The sequence below is a fragment of the Camellia sinensis genome, chromosome 10, assembly GCF_055761805.1.
Source record: "Camellia sinensis isolate YWXY chromosome 10, ASM5576180v1, whole genome shotgun sequence".
Taxonomy (NCBI): domain Eukaryota; kingdom Viridiplantae; phylum Streptophyta; class Magnoliopsida; order Ericales; family Theaceae; genus Camellia; species Camellia sinensis.
In genome coordinates, this window is record NC_138970.1 from 173,468,046 (window position 1) to 173,492,264 (window position 24,219).

A 24,219-nucleotide genomic window follows, 5' to 3' on the forward strand; every position below is an offset into this window, starting at 1 on the left:
AAATTTCTCTGAACCAAATTTCTCTGTGATGTGAATTTTCTCTGGACTAATTTTCTCTGGACCAATTTTCTCTGGAACAACTTGAGGGACCTTAGACATGATGAAATTAGCTTACCATTTGAACAAGATGATCTTGTTCTCAGTAACATTCTGCAGTCTCAAAAATTAGCTTCTTTCATTATCCTTAGTTTTTTGATTTCCTATAAAACCAACAGATTTTCTCTGGACATAAACTTAAGACAATGGGGAAAAACTGCAAGAGAGAAAGAGTACTAATCAATACCAAACAAAATCATGGGCATTTTGCATGCTAAAAGTAGCAGCAGATCTGAAAATTTTCTGAGAATAATTAGATTTTCCAGAGAAATTTGGACTGAAATTTCTCTGGACCAATTTTCTCTGGACTGAAATTTCTCTGCACCAATTTTCTCTGGATTGAAATTTCTCTGGACCAATTTTCTCTGGACTGAAATTTCTCTGGATTAAGGTTGAGGGACCTTAGACATTATGAAAATATTGTTGATGGACCTTAGACATCATAAAAATATTTGATGTCCTTTATGCTATAAAATCATAATATCAAAGACCTTAAAAAAAAAAAACCCTTGTTTTTTAGATTGGCATCTTTAGTAAACTTTTTGCTTTTTGTTTTTTGTTTTTTTTTTTTTATTTTAGTGATTTTTGTTTTTAGTTTTCAAAAAGTTTTAGACTTTTAAAATCTGCTTGACTAGATGAATTAAAAAAACAAAAATTAAAAAGTAAAAAACTTGCTTTTTTGATTTATTTAAAAAATTTTGGATCTTTTCAAATCTATATCTATATCTATATATATTGTAGCAAAGTGACATTTCCATGACAAAAGCTAAGGAATCTCCAAGATTTCATCTTAAAATTCTAAATTTTTGTTATTTTAAAAATATTTTAAAAAATCCTATTGGCTAACACATCATATTAATTACATAAAATTAATTATTATATTGTCATACCTTTACTATTCTTTCTTAAAACAAAAATATTGCTATGATTATGACATCCATCCTGCAAATAATAATTATTTTATAATAGAAAAAATTTAATTTTCTCCTTCTCTCTCTCCAACCTATTATCTTTTTCTCTCTCCAACCTATTATCTTTTTCACTACAAAATCCTGTCCTCCATATATCTTTACTGCACTAATGGATATTTCTATAAATAAAGCATTAAATTGTACATACAACAACATAATTTAAGGAACAAATCTTTATGACATGTATAATTTAAAATTTTAAAAAAATATTTTTGAAAAAATGTGTTTGCATTGAAGGTAATGGAAAGTATTTTAAATTAAGGCTTTGTCATTTTCATAATCATTGATTCAATGAAAATTTACTTATAAATCTCATCTTTAAAAATGGTGACCCATTTAGTCTTAAGAATTTTTTTATAAACAAAGTAGTCCCATTAATTTTGAAAAGAGAGATTTAATATATTATCTAAAAATTAGATTTACGATTATACCTTATTACTTTTTTTTTTCCTTCCCTTTTATGGTAGAAATGTAAGATACACAATATATGGTAATCAAATTTGGGATTAATTTTTGAAAAATGCTTGGGAGCACTAATTAGTGCTCCCACTAATTAGGTGGCAGTGGGTCCCGCCATTAATGATGTGATGTTTTGGTCTTGGAGTTGTGTTTTTTTTTTTTTTTTTTACTTTTTTAATGCATTAGTGCTATTAGTGGTGATGTTTTTAGTGGGATGAATCATTGTTGTTAATTTTTATATGAGAATTTTTTTTATTTAGAAAGACTTGAAATGTGAAATTTTTCAAATTTCAAAACTACTACAAATGATTTGAAATATGAAATTTTTCAAACATTCAAAAAAATACAAAAACTCATTTATAAGTTTTGGGCAAACGTATAATTTAAACTGTAATACTTCAATCTAACATTCTAATGTAAGATTTTAAAAAAAAAATCCTTAGTATATTTTTTTCAAATGTAACACTCAAATGAAACACTCCAAAAAAAAAAAAAAAAAAAAAAACGCCTTAGTGTAATACTCAAATGTAAAACTTCAAAAAAAAACTCTTTAGTATATTTTTTATAAATGTAACACTCAAATGTAAGATTTCAAAAAAAAACTCCTTATTTTACATTTTGCAAACATAACACAAAAATGTAAGACTTTCAAAAAAAAACTCTTTAGTTTACTTTTTCCAAACGTAACATTTAAATGTAACACTCCAAAAAAAAAAAAAAAAAAAATCCCTCAGTATACTTTTCCAAATGTAATATTCAAATGTAAGACTCCAAAAAAACTCGTTAGTATACTTTTTCCAAACGTGGCACTCAAATGTAATACTCCAAAAAAAAACTCGTTAGTGTAACACTCCAATGTAAGATTTCAAAAAAAACTCCTTAGTATATTTTTTCCAAACATAATACTCCAAAATAAATAAATAAATAAATAAATAAAAATAAAAATTTCTTAGGCCAAGTTTGGGAAGACTAAATAAGTGCACTTTTTGTCTTTTTAGACTAAAAAGTTGAGGTTGAAAATATGAATGTTTGGGTTAACTTTTTGACTTTTTATGGAAAAATGTGTAATAAAAAATTATAAAAATTAGTTTGTAGGAGAAAATTAGAATTGGGAATTGTGCAGCCGTAATTGTTGACTTTTGGTGAATAGTAATGACTTTTTAACTTTTTGAGTAACTTTTTGGCTTTTTGACTTTTTTTAAACTACCCAAACTTGGCCTTAGTGTAATACTCCAACGTAACACTAAAAAAAACTCTTTAGTGTATTTTTTTCAAACATAACACACACACAAAAATGTGAGATTCTTCAAACTATTCGAAAATGAGTAAAAAAAAATTTCTTAGTAAGTTTTAGATAAATGTATAATTTTAAGCTGTGAGTGTTATACTTGGGAAAAATACACTAAGAAACTTTTTAGTAATTTTGTGTGTAATATTAAAGTGTTGCGTTTGACATTACATTCGTTGGAGTGTTACATTTGGGAAAAGTACACTAATGATTTTTTTTTATGCGTTATATTGGAGTATTACGTTTGGGATTACATTGATTGGAGTGTTACGTTTGAAAAAGTACACTAAGTAGTTTTTTTTATATGTTACATTGGAGTGTTACGTTTAAAAAAAGTTTGAAGTGTTATGTTGTTACATTTAAAAAAAAGTATAGTATGAAGTTTTTTAGTGTGTTATATTGAAGTGTTACTTTATTGGAGTATTACGTTGGAGTGTTACATTCTTGTTTGTAATGTGGGATTTGTTCCTGTGCAGATTGTCCAAATATGTAATTTCACATTTGGAGAAACTCACTTTTATCTCGAAAAAATTAAACCCAAATGTGTAAGTGACTACTTTTTGTGTAATTTCCTTTTTAATGGGACTTTTGAATTCATAAGAAAAAATGAAAGATTAAACAGTTCACAAGGTTATATTTTGAGAGTTATTGGTGTTTCACCCTTGATTCTATTATTGGTAGTGAGTGATTGTAACACCATAACTGTTGTTATATTAATGGAATTTGTAAATCATAAAGTATTATAACGCAGCGGGAAAAACATTTAGATCATACCTTTAGGTGATAGAACCTCGTGGGTAAATCACGTGCTTCTAGAATCTGAACAACGAACCCAGCAGTAGAGTGATACTACAAAATGAGTATCACCCACACAAGTCACAGTGCACAATGGCTTGATCGTTGTTTTTGGGAGAGAGCCAGTATATGGGAAAAACATAAAACATACGTTGTTTTTCTGATTAACCATATCCCATATCATATCAAATATATAAGATATCTATATCATCTATCCATATCAGTTGATATGATAGATATAGATATCCTGAGTGGTTATGCAAATAAGTTTTGGATTCAAATTCAAACTTACATTGTTAAGGTTTAAAAGATTCAGGTTCAAAAGGTTCAAAGGGTCATACCACATGGGCGCCCAATTTCTAACATCTCCCACTCGCACATGAGTTAGCATGACCCTGCCACATCTCAATCTCAATCTCCCCAAAAATGAACAATCTCATACTAGCCAATGCACCGTTCGACTGCTGAGAACACCTGCATGTGGGAGCTCTATATTAGAAACTCAAAATGAGCCAGCATAAAGACATCAACCCAAAAGGAACAGAAACAGTGTCTCATATATCCCAGACCCATCTAATTACACTGGTCCAAAAAAAACATCTCTAATCCCTCAAAAAGAGCATGTTTGACCCTCTCAATTCTTACAATATATTCACACTCAATTCGTCTCTCATACAGAGCGATGTGAGTTGTCGGTAGTGAATATACAACAGTGGTGTAATACTAGATGATCTTCCCTTTGCCCTCATGCCATTTAGTTTAGGATTGACCGCTTTCCTAGCGATGTCCCTTAAGGCCGAATCATACATGACCGCAGGCAACATACCAAAGTAACAGAACATCAACCCCTTACCTTATGACATAGTCAAAAGTCACAAAAGGGTACATAAATGAAAGTCATCAATAATGACATGTAAGATTCACACGGTGAGGAAACAGGGATCCATTCTCTCACCTCATTACTCGGTCGCCAAGCACATATAGTATGAATACATGTTACGGTGGAGTAACTCTTCCAAAAAAGTGACGTCATACTCGATACACCGTACAGATCTTAGTCTTGTTGCTTTCTAGCTCCTAACCCGAATTCTCTATTTGCTCGCCTTCTAAGCGCCAAATGAGATCTCGCATCTGGCTAATCATAACAGGCACAACATGGAAAGTGGTACTAACATCCATGTTTGGTCCTTAACATGACCTCATCTTGATTGTAACCAAGGCGACATGCATAGTGGATAATTTAAGCCTCTCTTAGCTCCAAATAAAAAATAAACCACTAGTCTCATCCTTGCTTGCTCCCAAGAGCCAAGGGCGATTGCTTGTGTGAGTAAGCCAATCTTGTCTACTGACATTATCATCTGCTAATCATTATGACACAAACCATAATAGTGTCAATATCCCATCATCTCACAACAAAAAAATGATCGATCTAAAAGACATGACCACAGCTTGCGTAATTCTAGATTCCAAACATAAGTCTTATCAGCACCTCTTGCGATAAGCATATACAACGGAATCCTCCATGTGAGCCTCACATGAAGTGATTCAAGATCACTACCTCTTGCGCAATAACCTCTCTAAAGATATTTTGGTAACCAATTTGCGTTCATTCTGGATGCGCCCAACTAGCGCATTGAATCGTACAAGGAGCAAATTAATATACTACTTAGTAAAGCATTCTATCCACAGTCTAATGAGCAAGGTCAATGTCTAAACAACTCAATCGACCATTTACCAAAGATAAAACTTATCATGCCGAATACGCCCACATAGCGTACTTTAGGCTCCCACAACAAAGAAAAGATCAAGGAATATAGGTCATCTGTTTCTCCCAAAGACAATCTGAGGATTTACTCAATAGCTAAGGCTCTGGCTTTTACCGATAGATAAGTCAATGGGTTTGCAATTTTGCATCTAGAATCGTTCTAGGATATTCCTTATGTAAGTCATCGAAGACAAAACAGGAATTCTCCCAAAACAATCCCTAAGGATCGTACATCCGAGCATATAAATTACATCACCCATGTCCATCATATCTAAAACAGAGGACTGCCCACCCTAGGCGGCGACAACCTTATAAATTCCTGGCTCATAATGACTAAGTAAGGAAAAACTTCTTTTGGACCATCGATCATGCCTCAGTGGTCTTCATCGATCATCGGTGGCCTATCATGGCTTGACAAAATCTAAGAACCACTATTTGGATAACTGTTTTAGGCTGTAAAAGATTTATTGGAACTAGTAACCTTTTCGCGCTCCTAACTTTTCACAATAAAAGCAGAAGGTAAATCCCTACGGATCTACTTATCCAATTCTCTAACGAGAAAGTTGGGTCACAATGTCCACAAATCGATGTTCCGAACTTATGTCAATCATAGCCTAAGTCAAAATAACCTCACTCCCCAGGAGGAAGTCTTCTCATGGTCTACACTTTCCTCAATGGTGCGACTTTTTGGTATCTAGCGAGCCTTATGCCTCAACAATGACTATCCAAATTACGCATAACTTTAGAATAGTTTCGCGTCATAATGGAAAGTCAACCAAATTATAGAAATGGTTAATCCTCAAAGACTTTGTCTTAAACTGCGCAACATTGATCCACTTTCTAAAAAATAGGGGACTAGAGCCTTTGGCATTATCCTAGGCTCTTTATCATCTTGCGAAGCAATCATGAATGTTTCCTTCTCAATTACCCAGTGATGACGTGGAAAATTTTCACATTCACTACCACACAACTAAGAATGTAAAGTATTCTTCTCTAATGGAGTAATCCATTAGTAGGCACATCATTCCCACTGTCCCTAGGATATTGAAAATTTCTTTTCATTCTCAACTTGGCTACATAAAAGCGCTATGCTTAGAATTCTCTATCTTATAAAGTTCCAAAACTCTATTCACACCTTTACCAAGAAAACTTTATGTGACTTAGTTACACTTCCACAAAGTTGCTTACCTATATGCACATGACCCGGAGGGTTTACATGACCGCATACAATAATGCGCCACACGACCCTATGTGTTTACAAGACAACATACAATAATGCGCTATAGAACCCTAGGTCTTAACCTCGCAATCTTATGAGAAATAAAATAAAGATAAGTTGCTTAACGGTTACAGATCGCCCATAGATGGCTCTCCGTTAACCCATTACTCAAATGGAGTGTAAAATCTGATATGGAGGGCACTTAGCTAGGGATATAGGCAACAAACTAGTGCAATTCCCAATTGGGAAACATTTTGCGCCATTATCCACCTAACATTAACAATATTTAATTCTTTATCTCTACTATACCATTGTGTTATTGAGTACTAGGAATAATCAATTTTCTAAGCATCAATTTCTTTTCACAGAGCTTTCTAAAAAAAACTAAAATAGATACTCGCCACCTTGGTCAAAACTAAAAGCACAAAAGCTCTTATCTAATTGATCTCGACCTCATATGTGCAATGTCAAAAATCATGTCAAAACTTTTGACTTATGGGAGATCAAATAGTCTTGACTCAGATGCGTATCGTAATCTATAAATGTGTCGAGATTAAGGCTTAGCTATCTTACCCTTACACATATCTAGTCACAAATATCATAGTGGACTAAATGCGCCGATACAAATGACCTTCTACGGCTTTCCTACTTACTTGTGCGCAACCATTGCGAACAAAGTTACACATTGATATGTGTCATGACCCAAACCCACCCCTATGGGTTTAGCACCGTAACCGGCCAGTAATCCGTGGATTACCAAAGGCATCTGAATAGATTAACAAATAATAAGGGGCTGCGGAAGCAATAATACAAAATAGACAAGGTCCAATGAGCTGTAATAACGTACATGGGACAGAACATTTCAAAACTTATGTATATATAAAAAAAAAAACATGCCAGTCCAGGTACACAATATTTACAAAATATTACATCCCAAGACCCGTCCTTACAACACATACAGAGACCAGCATAAAAACAAAAACAGCCATAACATTAGGCTTCGACCGTAACCTCCTCAGGAGGCGCAACAGTTGGCTGACAAAAACAGAACGGAAGGCCGTCAACTTGGGCCCTGGTCACACGCCGGCTCACCTACATACATAATATAAATTGTGAGCGAAAGCCCAGTGAATAATAACAGAGTAAAAGGTTTAATGAATGATGTCCATCACAGGGTTAGAAATCAAATTCTTATCAGAAACAGAGTCTTACGCATATTTAGATTCCAAGTCAGAAACAGATTCATATACATATTCATAATCATTTCTATATTCAGATTTCGCATATAATCATACGTAGTACATCCATTAGCGTTAATAAATCCGATGACCCATAAAGGGACGGCCTTAAAGCCATTCCGATGACTCATGTGCACAGAGACGTTGCTGATGACCCATGAAGGGACCTGATGACCCATGAAGGGATGCATATCATATGATGCTAAGGATGCCACGAATAACTTTCACAATTTTGGACAACCATTCATTTATTTCAAACATAGCATAGCATTTCAGAGAACTAATTACTTCGTATTATAATATTCAGAAAATACTTAACATTGAACATAACTTTACAAAGTTATTACTCACAGTGGGCCTTGAGACAGACAAACGGAGTAAACTTGGTCAAACGGTACGTGGCACGTGACCTACACAACACATAACAGATGCACACTTGAAACATACGTTCTAATTGCACAAAACTCATGTCGTTAGTTCTTAGTGTGTTTCTAACCTTAAATCCTCACTATAGAGTCTTAAACATGGCCTAGGAATGCCTATGATGGAATGAAGATGCACGGATGCACTTTAAAACACTTTTCAAAATTTTACTAAAATAGGGGTCCAGCTCGAGCGTGTCCTTCTACGCTCGAGCAGACATGCAGACAAAAGGAATACGCTCGAGCGTGGATTACTCCGCTCGAGCGGACTGCAAGCTACAGTAAAAGTACTGGATGCACGAAATTCACGCTCGATGGGCGCTCGATACCCGCTCGAGCGTGAGACACAAGTTCTCGCTCGAGCGTGCATTACCCCGCTCGAGCGTGCATTACCCCGCTCGAGTGGACTCCAAACACATGCAAAGTACTAGATACATGCATTTCCCACTCGAGCATCACTTTCCCCGCTCGAGCGGACTGTATGAACTCAGTGTTTACGCTCGAACGCGGAGTTTCTCGCTCGAGCGTGAGTCCAAAATCTGGAATTTCTAGATTTGAACCTCAAGCTCAAAACTCAACTACAATGCATCAAATTCAATCCTTTTGGGCTAATTTTCTGGAAAACTCTTGTAAACACATAGTATGACATGTTTTGAAGATCAATTTGCTAAATCAAAGCCCAAAGGTAGTTCAATTAAACACAATTTCAAGGAAAACTTCAAGAACAAAACAAGAGCTTACATGCAAGTGTTCATTTTAATTTCAATGCTCTAAAACAAGACCAAATGTAAGATTGAACTCAAAATCATGATGAACTCATGGACTATAACTAGAATATGGTCTTACATGCAAGAATTTCCATGAAAACACTTCAAAATGCTAAGATATGAACATGCATGCAAGAATTCCTACTCAATTCAACATTTAGAACCAAAACTTGACTCTAAACTCTAGTTCACCATGACCCATGCAAGAAGTAACTCAAAATCACAATGGAGAAGATGAATTCTCTACCTTATGTCTTCAATTTCAAGTTGAGAAGCTCAATTACACAATCCACTCTTTAATTTTCCAAGCAAATCTCAAGATGAACACAACTTTTCTTCTAACTCTCTAGCTCTCTCTCTCTCTCATACGGTTTGTTCTAAGGAAAATGGCTAAAGAGAAGGTGCCTCAAATGTATACATGAAGTCCTTAAACAATGACCCTAAGGTGGCCCACTCAATAGCAAGTTGGTAATTAAAGCAACCAATATAATTCAACATTATTTAATCTAATTTAATCGCTCCGAACCGAATTTTAATTAAGCCTACCATAAAATTCTATAAATCCTAACTAGCACATAAATCAAGTCAATTTCTGATTCGGACGCCGATAAGGCTTTCAATTCGCAATTTAAAGTCAAAGGCATGAACAGATCATTCTATCGCAAACAGATAGAAACACGTAAATAATGCAATACACATGCAAATTAATCCCAAATCCTTCCTAAATTACTATTAGACATAATTAAGTACGGATTACGTTAATCAGGGGTCGGGGTTATTACAGTCTTCCCCTCTTAAAAAGAGTTTGGTCCTCCAAACTCGAATTACCTTCATTCTGAGACAATATTGGGTCTAATGGAAACAAGTCCAGATATCTCTTCATCATGTCTTCCTTGGTTTCCCAAGTTGCATAGGTTCCTCCGTGGTTTTGCTAATCAACCTTTACCAACGGTATTTCTTTATTCCTCAGTCTCTTGATCCTCCGATTCACAATCTGGATAGGCCTTTCTCGTAGGTGTAATCACTTCAAAAGAACGTATGTTGGCTCAATGACATGGAGCGGATCTCTCAGATACTCTCAAAGCATCGATACGTGAAATACATTGTGCATATGCTCCATTACTGGGGGTAAGGCTACCCGGTATGATACTAGATTGATCTTTTCAAGAATCTCATAAGGTCCAACATACCTTGGCGCCAACTTGCCCTTAACACCAAACTGAGTTTGACCCTTCATCGGGGTCACCTTTATGAACACATGATCCCCAACTTCGTATTCCCTATCTCTTCTTCAGACATCAGCATAGCTTTTCTGCCGACTCTGCGCAGTTTTCAAATGTTGCTAGATCAGCCTCACTTTCTCGGTTGTTTTTTGCACAAGTTCTGGTCCTAATAAAAGTCTATCACCTACTTCAGCCCAACATATCGGAGAACGACATTTTCTCCCATACAAAGCTTCGTAAGGTGCCATTTCAATGCTTGAATGGTAACTTTTATTGTACACAAATTCAGCTAATGGCAAGTAGGTCTCCCAATTCCCTTGGAAGTCTAACACACACATTCTGAGCATATCCTCTAGAGTCTGGTTCGTTCATTCAGTTTGGCCATCTGTCTGTGGGTGATAGGCACTGCTCAGTCTCAATTCAGTCCCCAAAGCCTGTTGCAAACTCTACCAAAATCTCGATACAAACTTTGAATCCCTGTCAGACACAATAGATACTGGCACTCCATGCAACCTCATAATTTCAGTCATATAGATATTGGCCAATTTGTCAGCGTTATAAATAGTTTTAACAGGCAGAAAACGGGCAGACTTAGTTAAACGGTCAACTATAACCCAGATAGAATCCATACCTCAAGTAGAACGAGACAATCCCACAATGAAGTCCATGGTAATGTTCTCTCATTTCCATTCCGGTATTGGGAGTGGTTGTAGCAACCCAGCGGGTCGTTGATGCTCAGCTTTAACTTGTTGGCAATGTAAACATCTAGCCACAAAGTCTACAATACTCTTCTTCATTCCAGGCCACCAAAAATTCTGTTTCAAATTATGGTACATTTTCATGTTCCCCGGATGCATAACAAATTTATTACTGTGAGCTTCGGTCATAACACGTTTTCTCAAATCACCACTATCGGGTACACAAAGACGATTCTGAAATTTTAGTACATCATTCTCAAACACAAATCCTGGCCTTGGCTTCGAATCAAATTCCTCTAGAATCTTTTTCAAGTGTTCATCTTCACATTGTTTTTGTTTGATCTCATCAAGAATAGCAGGTTGAGCAGAAATAGTAGATAACAGCCCATCTTGTTCTAGGTCCGTCAACAATTCCTTTCGGTTGCATAGCAAACATGACAAATTCGCACTAGATTTTCGGCTCAAGGCATCTGCTACAATATTAGCCTTTCCCGGATGATACAAAATTTGAAACTTATAATCCTTGATTAGTTCTAACCATCGCCTCTGTCTCATATTCAATTCCTTTTGGGTGAAGAAGTATTTCAGGCTCTTATGGTCTGTGTACACCTCTCGCAACTTACCCCATACAAGTAGTGACGCTAGATTTTCAAAGCAAACACCACAGCTGTTAACTCAAGATCATGTGTTAGGTAATTCTTTTCATGAGGACGAAGTTGTCTAGAAGCATAGGCAATCACCCTTCCGTTTTGCATTAGTACACACCCCAAGCCTTTATAAGAAGCATCACTGTACACTTGAAACCCATCAATACCATTAGGCAAGGTTAAGATTGGTGCAGTCACTAACCTAGTTTTCAACTCTTGGAACGCTGCCTCTCTTTGTTCACTCCAGTCAAATGGCACATTTTTCTGAGTTAACTGAGTCAATGGCAAGGCAAGCTTAGAAAAGTCTTTCACAAACCTCCGGTAGTAACCTGCAAGTCCCAGAAAACTTCGGACTTCTGTCACATTTGTTGGTCTAGGTCAATCCACAACGGCTTCAATTTTCTGAGGGTCAACAGAAACTCCATCCTTGTTGATTACATGTCCCAAAAATGCCACACTATCAAGCCAGAATTCACACTTGGACAATTTAGCATACAATTTCTTTTCTCTCAAAATCTGCAAGGTGGTTCTCAGATGGTTCTCATGCTCTTCCCTGTCTTTAGAATAAATCAAAATGTCATCAATAAATACAACAATGAAGTCATCCAAATATGATTTAAACAGCCTATTCATTAGGTCCATGAAAGCTGCAGGTGCATTGGTCATCCCAAACGGCATTACTAAAAACTCATAATGTCCATATCTAGTTCGGAATGCAGTTTTCTCTATGTCCTCGGCTCTAACCTTTAACTGATGATACCCGGACCTGAGGTCAATTTTAGAAAACACTTGGGCACCTTGAAGTTGATCAAACAAGTCATCTATTCGGGACAGTGGGTATTTATTCTTGATAGTCACTTTGTTCAGTTCTCGGTAGTCTGTACACAATCTCAAAGATCCATCCTTCTTTTTGACAAACAAACCTAGAGCACCCCAAGGTGAAGTACTCGGATGGATAAATTTCTTATCTAACAGTTCCTACAGTTGGGTTTTCAATTCTTTCAATTCAGAGGTAGACATTCTATAGGGAGTCTTCGAAATAGGTTGTGTCCCCGCAAACACTTCAACAGTGAATTCAATCTCCCTATCACTAAGTCCCCAGGTAAGTCAGTTGGAAACACATCAGGAAAGTCACAAACAACAGGGATTGTTTTTACAGTAGTACCGTCAGATGGTGCAGTCAGTATACAACACAGGTAACCCCTACATCCTTCCTAAGGAGTTTTACAGCTTTTATAGCCGAAATCAAATACGGGGGAGGAACTATCCCATTCCCAATAAAAGTAAATTCAGGCATTCCCGGTGGTCTAAACACAACAGTTTTATTTGCACAGTCAATGGTAGCACAGTATTTAGTCATCCAGTCCATCCCCAAAATACAATCAAAATGACTAATATCCAAGGGTAATAAATCCACATATAACACCATATCACCAATCATAATATCACATGCCGGATAAACATGAGTACACATCATAGAATACCCAGACGGTGTGGATACAGATAACACATATGTCATTTGTTCTATTGGTCTAATCAATTTTCGAGAGAAAACATGCAATACAAAGGAATGTGTAGAACCAGAATCTATCAGTACACATGCATTTTGAGAACATACAGAGAGTGTACCTAACACCACAGTATAGGTGTTTGGTACGTCACCAGGCACTAAGGCGAACACTCGACCCTGTCTCAGAGGCTCTTTCCCAGTATTAGCCCTCGTATTCGTCTTAGATGCAGAAGCGGATCCGGCTGAGCTTGCCGCTGGTGGTTGGTATTTTCGAACCTGATAAGACAATCCTTCATCATATGACCAGTCTTTCCACATCTAAAACAGGCACCCAAAGCCTAATAATAATCCCCCTTGTGTTTTCTACCACATTCCGAGCAAGTTAGTATAGTACCACTACTTTGGCTTGAATTACTGTAAGATCCTGTGTTTCGCCTCTTATTCCCAGAAAATGAACGACCCTTTTTGAAACTGTTTCCATACCTTTTCCCCGTCCAATCAGTTCGTGGGGCGAGGGTTTGTTTCTTCGCTACTAGGATGGATTCTGCCATTAATGCCCTATCCAAAACGTTCACGTACGTGGGTAGGTTCAAGACTCCCACCATATCTAGTATGTCCGCGTCCAACCCACCCTCAAACTTGCAGGCTTTCTTGCAGTCTATGTCTACCATGTGAAGAGCAAACCTAGCCAGCTCAGTAAACTTAGCCTCATACTCAGCTACAGACATTCTGCCTTGTTTGAGTTCCTGGAATTCTGAAACCTTCCGGTCTCGGAAGCACTGAGGAAAGTACTTGTCATAGAAAATTGTATTGAATTGAGTCCATGTCATATTCTCGTGGCCATTTCGAACCAGTAACCACCACCTTCGGGTTTCATCCTTCAGAGTATAGGTGGCTAGAAGGACCTTCTGGACTTCAGAACAAGGGAACACCTCATACAGTTTCTCCATTTCCAGTAACCACGTCTCTGCTTTCAACGGTTCAATTCCACCATAGAATGTTGGCGGTTTCATTTTCATGAACTTCTGTGTCAAGTTGATGAAGTCACCGGTGCCCATTTCAACTTGTGCAGGCAAGGGTGGAGGTGGTAAAGGTTGTTGCCTCTGTTGTTGCATCACCACTTTGGTTAAGGTTGCAAGCATTTGTTCCATTCTATTCATTCAGGTATCAGAGGACCCTGTTGTGTCATCATTCCTTGCATTGTCCATTTGCTATAGGTAAACAAAACTTTATGTATTCAAATTCACATGTTTATACTTGAACTTATGTTTTCACTTTCGAACAATACACATAAACATGCAGATGGAATGTCCCTACTTCTTACTAGGACTTCCTAAGCTCGTATGGACCTGTGTGTGCGATAGAACTCGTGCTTTGATACCACTCTGTCACGACCCAAACTTGCCCTTATGGGTTTAGCACCGTAACCGGCCAGTAATCCGTGGATTACCAAAGGCCTCTGAACAGATTAACAAATAATAAGGGGCTGCAGAAGCAATAATACAAAATAGACAAGGTCCAATGAGCTGTGATAACATACATGGGACAGAACATTTCAAAACTTATGTATATATAAAAAAAAACATGCCAGTCCAGGTACACAATATTTACAGAGTATTACATCCCAAGACCTGTCCTTACAACACATATAGAGACCAGCATGAAAACAAAAACAGCCATAGCATTAGGCTTCGACCGGAACCTCCTCAAGAGGCGCAACAGTTGGCTGACAAAAACAGAACGGAAGGCCGTCAACTTGGGCCCTGGTCGTTCGCCGACTCACCAACATACATAATATAAACTGTGAGCGAAAGCCTAGTGAATAATAACAGAGTAAAGGGTTTAATGAATGATGTCCATCACAGGGTTAGAAATCAACTTCTTATCAGAAATAGAGTCTTACGCATATTCAGATTCCAAGTTAGAAACAGATTCATATACATATTCATAATCATTTCTATATTCAGATTTCGCATGTAATCATACGTGGTACATCCATTAGTGTTAACAAATTCGATGACCCATAAAGGGACGGCCTTAAAGGCATTCCGATGACTCATGTGCACAGAGACATTTCTGATGACCCATAAAGGGACCTGATGACCCATGAAAGGATGCATATCATATGATGCTAAGGATGCCACGAATAAATTTCACAATTTTGGACAACTATTCATTCATTTCAAACATAGCATAGCATTTCAGAGAACTAATTACTTCGTATCATAATATTCAGAAAATACTTAACATTGAACATAACTTTACAAACTTATTACTCACAGTGGGCCTTGAGACAGACAGACGGAGTAAACTTGGTTAAACGGTACGTGGTACGTGACCTACACAACACATAGCAGATGCACACTTGAAACATACGTTCTAATTGCACAAAACTTATGTCGTTAGTTCTTAGTATGTTTCTAACCTTAAATCCTCACTATAGAGTCTTAAACATGGCCTAGGAATGCCTAGGATGGAATGAGGATACAAGAATGCACTTTAAAACACTTATCAAAATTTTGCTGAAACAGGGGTCCCGCTCGAGCGTGTCCTTCTACGCTCGAGCGGACATGCAGACAAAAGGAATACGCTCGAGCGTGGATTACTCCGCTAGAGCGAACTTAAAGCTACAGTAAAAGTACTGGATGCACAAAATTCACGCTCGATGGGCGCTTAATACCCGCTCGAGCGTGAGACACAAGTCCTCGCTCGAGCGTGCATTACCCCACTCGAGTGGACTCCAAACACATGCAAAGTACTGGATACACGCATTTCCTGCTCGAGCGCCACTTCCCCCGCTCGAGCGGACTGTATGAACTCAGTGTTTACGCTCGAACGCGGAGTTTCCCGCTCGAGCGTGAGTCCAAAATCTGGAATTTCTAGATTTGAACCTCAAGCTCAAAACTCAACTACAATGCATCAAATTCGATCCTTTTGGGCTAATTTTCTGGAAAACTCTTGTAAACACATAGTATGACATGTTTTGAATATCAGTTTGCTAAATCAAAGCCCAAAGGTAGTTCAATTAAACACAATTTCAAGGAAAACTTCAAGAACAAAACAATAGCTTACATGCAAGTGTTCATTTTAATTTCAATGCTCTAAAACAGGACCAAATGTAAGATTGAACTCAAAATCATGATGAACTCATGGACTATAACTAGAATATGGTCTTGCATGCAAGAATTTCCATGAAAACATTTCAAAATGCTAAGATATGAACATGCATGCAAGAATTCCTACTCAATTCAACATTTAGAACCAAAACTTGACTCTAAACTCTAGTTCACCATGAACCATGCAAGAAGTAACTCAAAATCACAATGGAGAAGATGAATTCTTTACCTTATGTCTTCAATTTCAAGTTAAGAAGCTCAATTACACAATCCACTCTTCAATTTTCCAAGCAAATCTCAAGATGAACACAACTTTTCTTCTAACTCTCTAGCTCTCTCTCTCTCATACGGTTTGTTCTAAGGAAAATGGCTGAAAAGAAGGTGCCTCAAATGTATACATTAAGTCCTCAAACAATGACCCTAAGGTGGCCTACTCAATGGCAAGTTGGTAATTAAAGCAACCAATATAATTCAACATTATTTAATCTAATTTAATCGCTCCGAACCGAATTTTAATTAAACCTACCATAAAATTCTATAAATCCTAACTAGCACATAAATCAAGTCAATTTCTGATTCAGACGCCGATAAGGGTTTCAATTCGCAATTTAAAGTCAAAGACATGAACAGATCATTTTATCACAAACAGATAGAAACACGTAAATAATGCAATACACATGCAAATTAATCCCAAATCCTTCCTAAATTACTATTAGACATAATTAAGTACGGATTACGTTAATCAGGGGTCGGGGTTATTATAATATAAGAGCAGGATGTCATAAGCGAGTGGGCCCGAAAAGGCATACTTAAACGATCCATGTCATCTTCTCATTAATGTGATTATGTACAATAAGCCACCGGTTTATGTCCAATGTCATATACTAATTCCAATCATCCTAATGTGTGAGTTCTTGAAGACAAGTTTTAAAGGTTTAGCCCCAACTAGGTAATGACTCATGACTAATTCATATTTACTAAATCATAAAAGGATGTCATGGAGATATCAAGTGCGCCTAAGTCGCAAATTTAACTAGTAAGTGCTAATCCCCTGCTCCTTTAAGTAAATTTTATTCTCTATACACTTTACTGCATCTAGTTGAAAGATGACGATACTCCTCTTGCCATCTCTGTTTCTTGCTTCATAGTTACTTGCAATTAATTCTACTATCCACAAAAAAGAGAGAATAAGCTATCAATCTATGACAACTCCCGAAGTAACTTAAGCGCGAATTAGGTTAAACAGTCTAATTCAACACAATGCTCTCACGAGCCATGCGTCGAATTCTTAGAGTCATAACAACCTTGTCGGCCTTGACATTTTCATTACTATGCTGCAACGTTTGCGCTTAGTGGTAAACATTATTCAAAAACGTTAGCCTAGCTAAGGAATCATACAAAGAAGCCCCTCCTCATGTCTCACACTCAAGTGTGGAAATAGTAAGTGTCCAGACTTAGACAAGTTGGCAATACTAATAGATTTTGCAGCCACTAAGCGCTAATTTTTTCACTTAGTGTTAATAGATTTTGCAGTTTCTAAGCGCTAATCTTTTCACATAGTGTTAATAGATTTTGCAGCTTCTAAGCGCTAATCTTTTAACTTCACGTGATATTTCAATGCACACTATTATAGTGCATGAAATTTTGCTTCATCCACTCCCAATAATTGGGTAGAGAGCAAAACAGTGCTCATACTAGCTACTCGTCTTACACTTAATGACTAATTATTTAAGCTCGCATTTCTTGGATGACGTGACTCTTGAATGTTACTTCATCGAATGATGTAACATTATTTACAGTTCAAATTACAAATTCAATCCGCGCAACTCAATAGTCAAGATCATATACAGATCTATTGAGGGCTTACAAATTTCATAACTCCAAAACTCGCCAATCAAAACTATGTAGTATGCCGCTAACCATAGCGCACACATCAAATTTTGTTATGCCAAACAAGGCAACAAATCCAGGGCGACTTTGAGTCATGCTTCCTTACTTTGGCTCAATTAAGGTCTGACCTAAAGTCTCCAAGACTTTTACTCATCTAAAGAATATGATTACATTGTTCACATTTGAACATCTCTACTAAGTCTAGGTCAACCAACTTAACTTCCATAAGCTAAGTCAATTTAGAGAGAAATTCGCATTGGGATTAATTTTTTTTTTTTATTAGCATAATATAATTTTGCCGCAAAAATCTAAATTAAATAGTGACAATATTACACAAGTCGCAAGATCGAAAATCCGCTAAGCTCGTAATCATCTCTTGCGCCACAGGTAACAATTATCCAAAATTTAATTTAATTTATGCGCAAAATATTGGTTTTCGGGAGTAAATGTACAAAGATTTCTCTCAACCGAACAACCTTCCACTGACTATGGCATGTCTAGAAGCATGATAAAAAATTTTAATTCCATACAATAGCATCATAATGTAAATCCACAACCAACTCATGCTATGTCACAATTAATAATGGAATTTAAACAAATAACAATTAATCATGCTATTTTAATTACAACATATTAGAAACTCTAGGTAAAAAATAACAATATGCTGTATTTAATATTCAAATCACGCCATAATAGAAAGTATATCACTTCTGAAATTTTTTGAAATTTTCTGGTATTTTCTGAAATTTTAAATAACTAATAAACACACATAAAATTAGAAATAAATATTCTAGAATCTGGTGAAATGCAATAACCATACCAGTAAATAGTAAACTACAACAGTAGTCTACAATAAAAAAATTCAAACCCAGAAACTTAATCATGCAACACCAGATGCATTTTAAATCAGAAATAATTAATTATTATTTTAAGAAAAATATTTTTTATTTTCATAAAATTTTGAAAATTTTACAGAATATAGAAAATTTAATTCTGAGTTTAATGATCTCAACCACGCTTAAAACAAAGCTATAACGAATTACTTATGACCATTTAACGCAATTTAGAATTTAAAACAAAACAAACAACGCCTTAGTAACAGCAGCCAAGCCAGCCAAGCCACGGAGGAAAAACGGCGCGGCTCAGCAAGCGGCTCAGCACCGGCGCGCGCGTGCGCAGCGCAGACGGCATGTGCGTGAAAACGCGGACAGCGCGCGCGTGGCAGCGCGTCTCAGCGCATGAGAGCACGTGGAGGCGCGTACCCGTCGTTGACGGCGTCATCTGGTGCGTCAGGCACACGCGCCGCCTTCCGGGGTGTTTTCTGGTCCAATTTCGGTACCCCCAAACTCCATTTTTCACAATAGAAACATTTATGGTCTCAAAAATAACGTTTAATGACCATAAAAGTAAGGTGTTTTACACTCTCAATATAATGAGAGTGGACACCTTCCTCCTTTGTTAATTTACATGCATCTAATGTGTATATATTTATATAAAATTATACACCTATTTTAATGCATAAAAAAAAAACACGAAAATACCCATATTGGCTCTGATACTAATGTAAATCATAAAGTATTATAACGCAGCGGGAAAAATATTTAGATCATACCTTTAGGTGATAGAACCTCGCGGGTAAATCACGTGCTTCCAGAATCTGAACAACGAATCCAGCAGTGGAGTGATACTACAAAATGAGTATCACCCACACAAGTCACAGTGCAAAATGGCTTGATCATTGTTTTTGGGAGTGTCAGTATATGGGAAAAACATAAAACATATGTTGTTTTTCTGATTAACCATATCCCATATCATATCGGATATATAAGATATATATATCATCTATCCATATCAGTTGATATGATAGATATAGATATCCTGAGTGGTTATCCAAATAAGTTTTGAATTCAAATTCAAACTTACATGGATAAGGTTCAAAAGGTTCAGGTTCAAAGGGTCATGCCACATGGGCGCCCAATTTCTAACAGAATTCATTTAGAGAATTTAAATATTATTGAAATTTAATTAAATTAAAATTTAGAGGAATTGTAAGGTGGTACGTATATTTTAGAAATTATAAAATTTAAAAAAAAATGAGAATAGTAGAGTAAGACTTCTAACCTCAGAGAGGCCATAATGTTTATACTTATATTATACTGGCATTACACTCATGTTATGCATGGTATTACACAAATAATTAAAAAATAATATTAATATTAAATAGTAATTACAAATATTTTAAAATGTAGAGATAAAAGAGATTTAAAATCAAATAAATTTTAATTATTTCATAATATTTACAATTATTATTATTTTAGTCTTGTCATCAATAGTGTGTTCTACATATTAAAAACAAAAATGTATTTTAATATAAATAGTAAAACATAAAGGCAAAAAATAAAATAAATTATAAAAATTACACTTACAATAAAACATAAATAAATTATGTCATGAAATTTTATAATTATAGCGTATCTTATGTTCATCCAATAATATAGCACATCGATTGTGTCAATTAACTTTTACCTTTTATATTCTTTGTGAAACTCAATAAAATAGTTAACATTAAAACTAATTTACAAAATAAAATAACAAAGAGAACAAAGTCCATTTCTAGTTACCCCTCAAAGGGATTTTTATTGATAAGTCCAATTTAGAAGTGTTTTAACCTAAGAAGTCCATGAAGGAATTTTTTAACCCATTTAGTCCCATGCATGTATAGTTTTATTCCATAAAGTCCATTTTCTTGATTTACACTATTTTCTTGGACACTTATGCCCTTATATTTAATTTTGATACCCTTATAAATATTTTTTCAACGATTAGCAATTTAATGATGTGAACATTCATATTTTAAAATTCACATTTGTACGAATGTAAATTGGCCCGTAGGCGTCCCGAAACCCGCCCGCGAGCCAGGGCGGGCCAGGCCCGTTGACAATGTGAATATTCACATTGACATGTTAAAATTCACATTAATAGGAGTGTAAAATTGGCCCCCCTCCCATGGCGGCACGAAACCCGCCCGCGGACCATTGGCGGCCCGGGGCAGGCCCGGTCCGGCCCGTTGACAATGTGAATATTCATATTGACATGTTAACATTCACATTGATAAGAGTATAAAATTGGGCCGCGGCCCATGGGCGGCCAAAAGCCCGCCTGCAGCCTGGGCCCGGCCCGGCCCAGCCCGTTGACAATGTGAATATTCACATTGACATGTTAACATTCACATTGATAGAAGTGTAAAATTAGCCCGCGCCTCGTAGCAGCCCAAACCGGCCCACGGCCCGCGGGCGGGCCCGGCCCGCCCTGTTGACAATGTGAATGTTCACATTGACATGTTAACATTCACATTGATAAGAGTATAAAACTAGACAGCAGCCCAGGGCGAGCCCGACTCGGCCCGGCCCGTTGACAATGTGAATATTCACATTGACATGTTAACATACACATTGATAGGAGTGTAAAATTAGCCCGCACCCCGTGGCTGCCCGAAACCCGTCCACGGCCCGTGGGCGGCACGGGGCGGGCCCGGCCCGACCTGTTGACAATGTGAATATTCATATTGACATGTTAACATTCACATTGATAAGAGTGTACAATTGGCCCGTGACCCGTGGGCAGCCTGAAGCCCGACCTCGGGCCAGGGCGGGCCCGGCCCGTTGCCAATGTGAATATTCACATTAACATGTTAACATTCACATTGATAGGAGTGTAAAATTGGCCCGCAGCCCGTGGGCGGCCCGAAGCCCGATCGCAGCCCGAGACGGGCTTGGCCCGACCCGTGACAATGTGAATATTCACATTGACATGTTAACATTAACATTGATAGGAGTGTAAAACTTGTCCGCTGCCCGAAGCTCGCCCGCGGCCCGGGATAGGCCCGGACCCAAACCTGGGCCACCCCAGGCCGTCCACGGGCTTCGGGCCGCCCATGGGACGCGAGTCAATTTTACACTCTTATCAATGTGAATATTCACATTGTCAACAGGCCGGGCCGGGCCCGGTTCAAGCCGCCCACGGGCCGTGGGCGTGTTTCGGGCAGCCACGGGGCACGGGCTAATGTTACACTCTTATCAATGTAAATGTTAACATGTCAATGTGAATATTCACGTTGTTAACGGGTCAGGCCCGCGTCGGCTCGGGGCCGGGCTTCGAGCTGCCCATGGGTCACGGGCTAATTTGACACTCTTATCAATGTTAATGTTAATATGTCAATGTGAATATTCACATTGTCAACGAGCCGAGCCGGGCCCGTCCTGGGCAGCGGACTGGCGTCGGGCCGCCCACGGGCCACGTGCCAATTTTACACTCCTATCAATGTGAATGTTAATATGTCAATGTGAATATTCACATTGTCAACGGGCCGGACCGGGCTCGCCCCGGGCCGCCCATGGGACGCGAGTCAATTTTACACTCTTATCAATGTGAATGTTAATATGTCAATGTGAATATTCACATTGTCAACAGGCCGGGCCGGGCCCGCCCCGGGCCGTCCACGGGCCGTGGGCTAGTTTCGAGCAGCCACTGGGTGCGGGCTAATTTTATACTCTTATCAATGTGAATGTTAACATGTTAATGTGAATATTTACATTATCAACGGGTCGGGCCGGGCCCGCTCAGGGCAGCCCACGAGCCGCAGGCGGGTTTTGGGCCGGCCACAGGCCGCGAGCTAATTTTACACTCCTATCAATGTGAATGTTAACATGTCAATGTGAATATTCACATTGTCAACGGGCTTCGGGCTGCCCACGGGTCATGGGCCAATTTTACACTCTTGTTAATGTTAATGTTAATGTTAATATGTCAATGTGAATATTCATATTGTGAACGGGCGCCTAGGCCCGCTTCGGGCGACGGGCTAGTTTCGGGCCGCAGGCCAATTTTACACTCCTATCAATGTGAATGTTAACTTGTCAATTTGAATATTCATATTATCAACGGGCTGGGTCGGGCTTATTTTTTTGGCTTGTGGGCCAGCCCGGCCCGACTCAAATTTTTTCGGGCATCCACGAGGATCGACATGAGCCGGGCCCCTACACATTGACGATATAAACATTTATATTGACGGTGTGAACATTCACATTAAGGGTATTTTTGTAATTATGTCACCCATAGGACTTATTGAAACATAAGAAAATAATGTGAACTAAATTGAACATAAGTAAATGAAAAGAGTATTTTGGTCTTCTTATCTCAAATTGGACCTAATGGAATAGTCAAAAAGAATATGGGTTGGATGGAATAAAGCTCTTAGAAAATAGATTTATCAAAAAAGCTCCCCCCCTCAAATTAATAATCACCTTGTTAAGCATAATTGTAAGATCTCTTCTCAAATAGATCAATTATAGTTAAGTCAACCATTAAAAATAAAAATTAAAGTTCAAACTTGAGCTAGGCTAGTGCAGCACTTAACTCACCCCAAAGCCATTCTTTAGACGTGACACCACCAAATCAATATTTTCTTAATTTCAAAATCAAAATATTTATATATATTTAGTTTTCATATTTTAAAAAAAAATTTAATTGTAACAAAATATCTCTTTAACTATTTACCAATCAACTTATCTCATAAAATAATTTTTCTTAGTGTATACCCTTTAAAGCAATTCTCATTGTTAGAATTGTATGTCACTTTTAAAATTAATCTATTAAATAAATAAATAAAACATACTTAACTCACCCCAAAGCCATTCTTTAGACGTGACTCCACCAAATCAATATTTTCTTAATTTCAAAATCAATATATATATATATATATATATAAGAGGGAGATTTATGGTCTGGTTTGGGTCGTGGAAACGGCCGGGCAGATTTGGGCCGAACAAGTTTGGGCCGCAGTGAAACGGGCCTATCCTAAAAGGTTTTGCTCGGTTAAGGCAAGGCATGGTCGGACCGAGCTATTTGGCTTCATGGTATAGAAGCCAGTTAAGCGAGATGTCCGACGCCAGGCCAGGCGTGGTCGGACCAAGCTACGAGGCTCCATGGTGTAGAAGCCAGTGAAGTGGGATGACCGGCGCCAGGGAAGGCGTGTAGGTTCCACGGTTCATGATTTAGCTCGGCAGGAAGGCCGGTGGCAAACTAGTATGAGCTGTCCCGAGCTCGGTTATGCCGG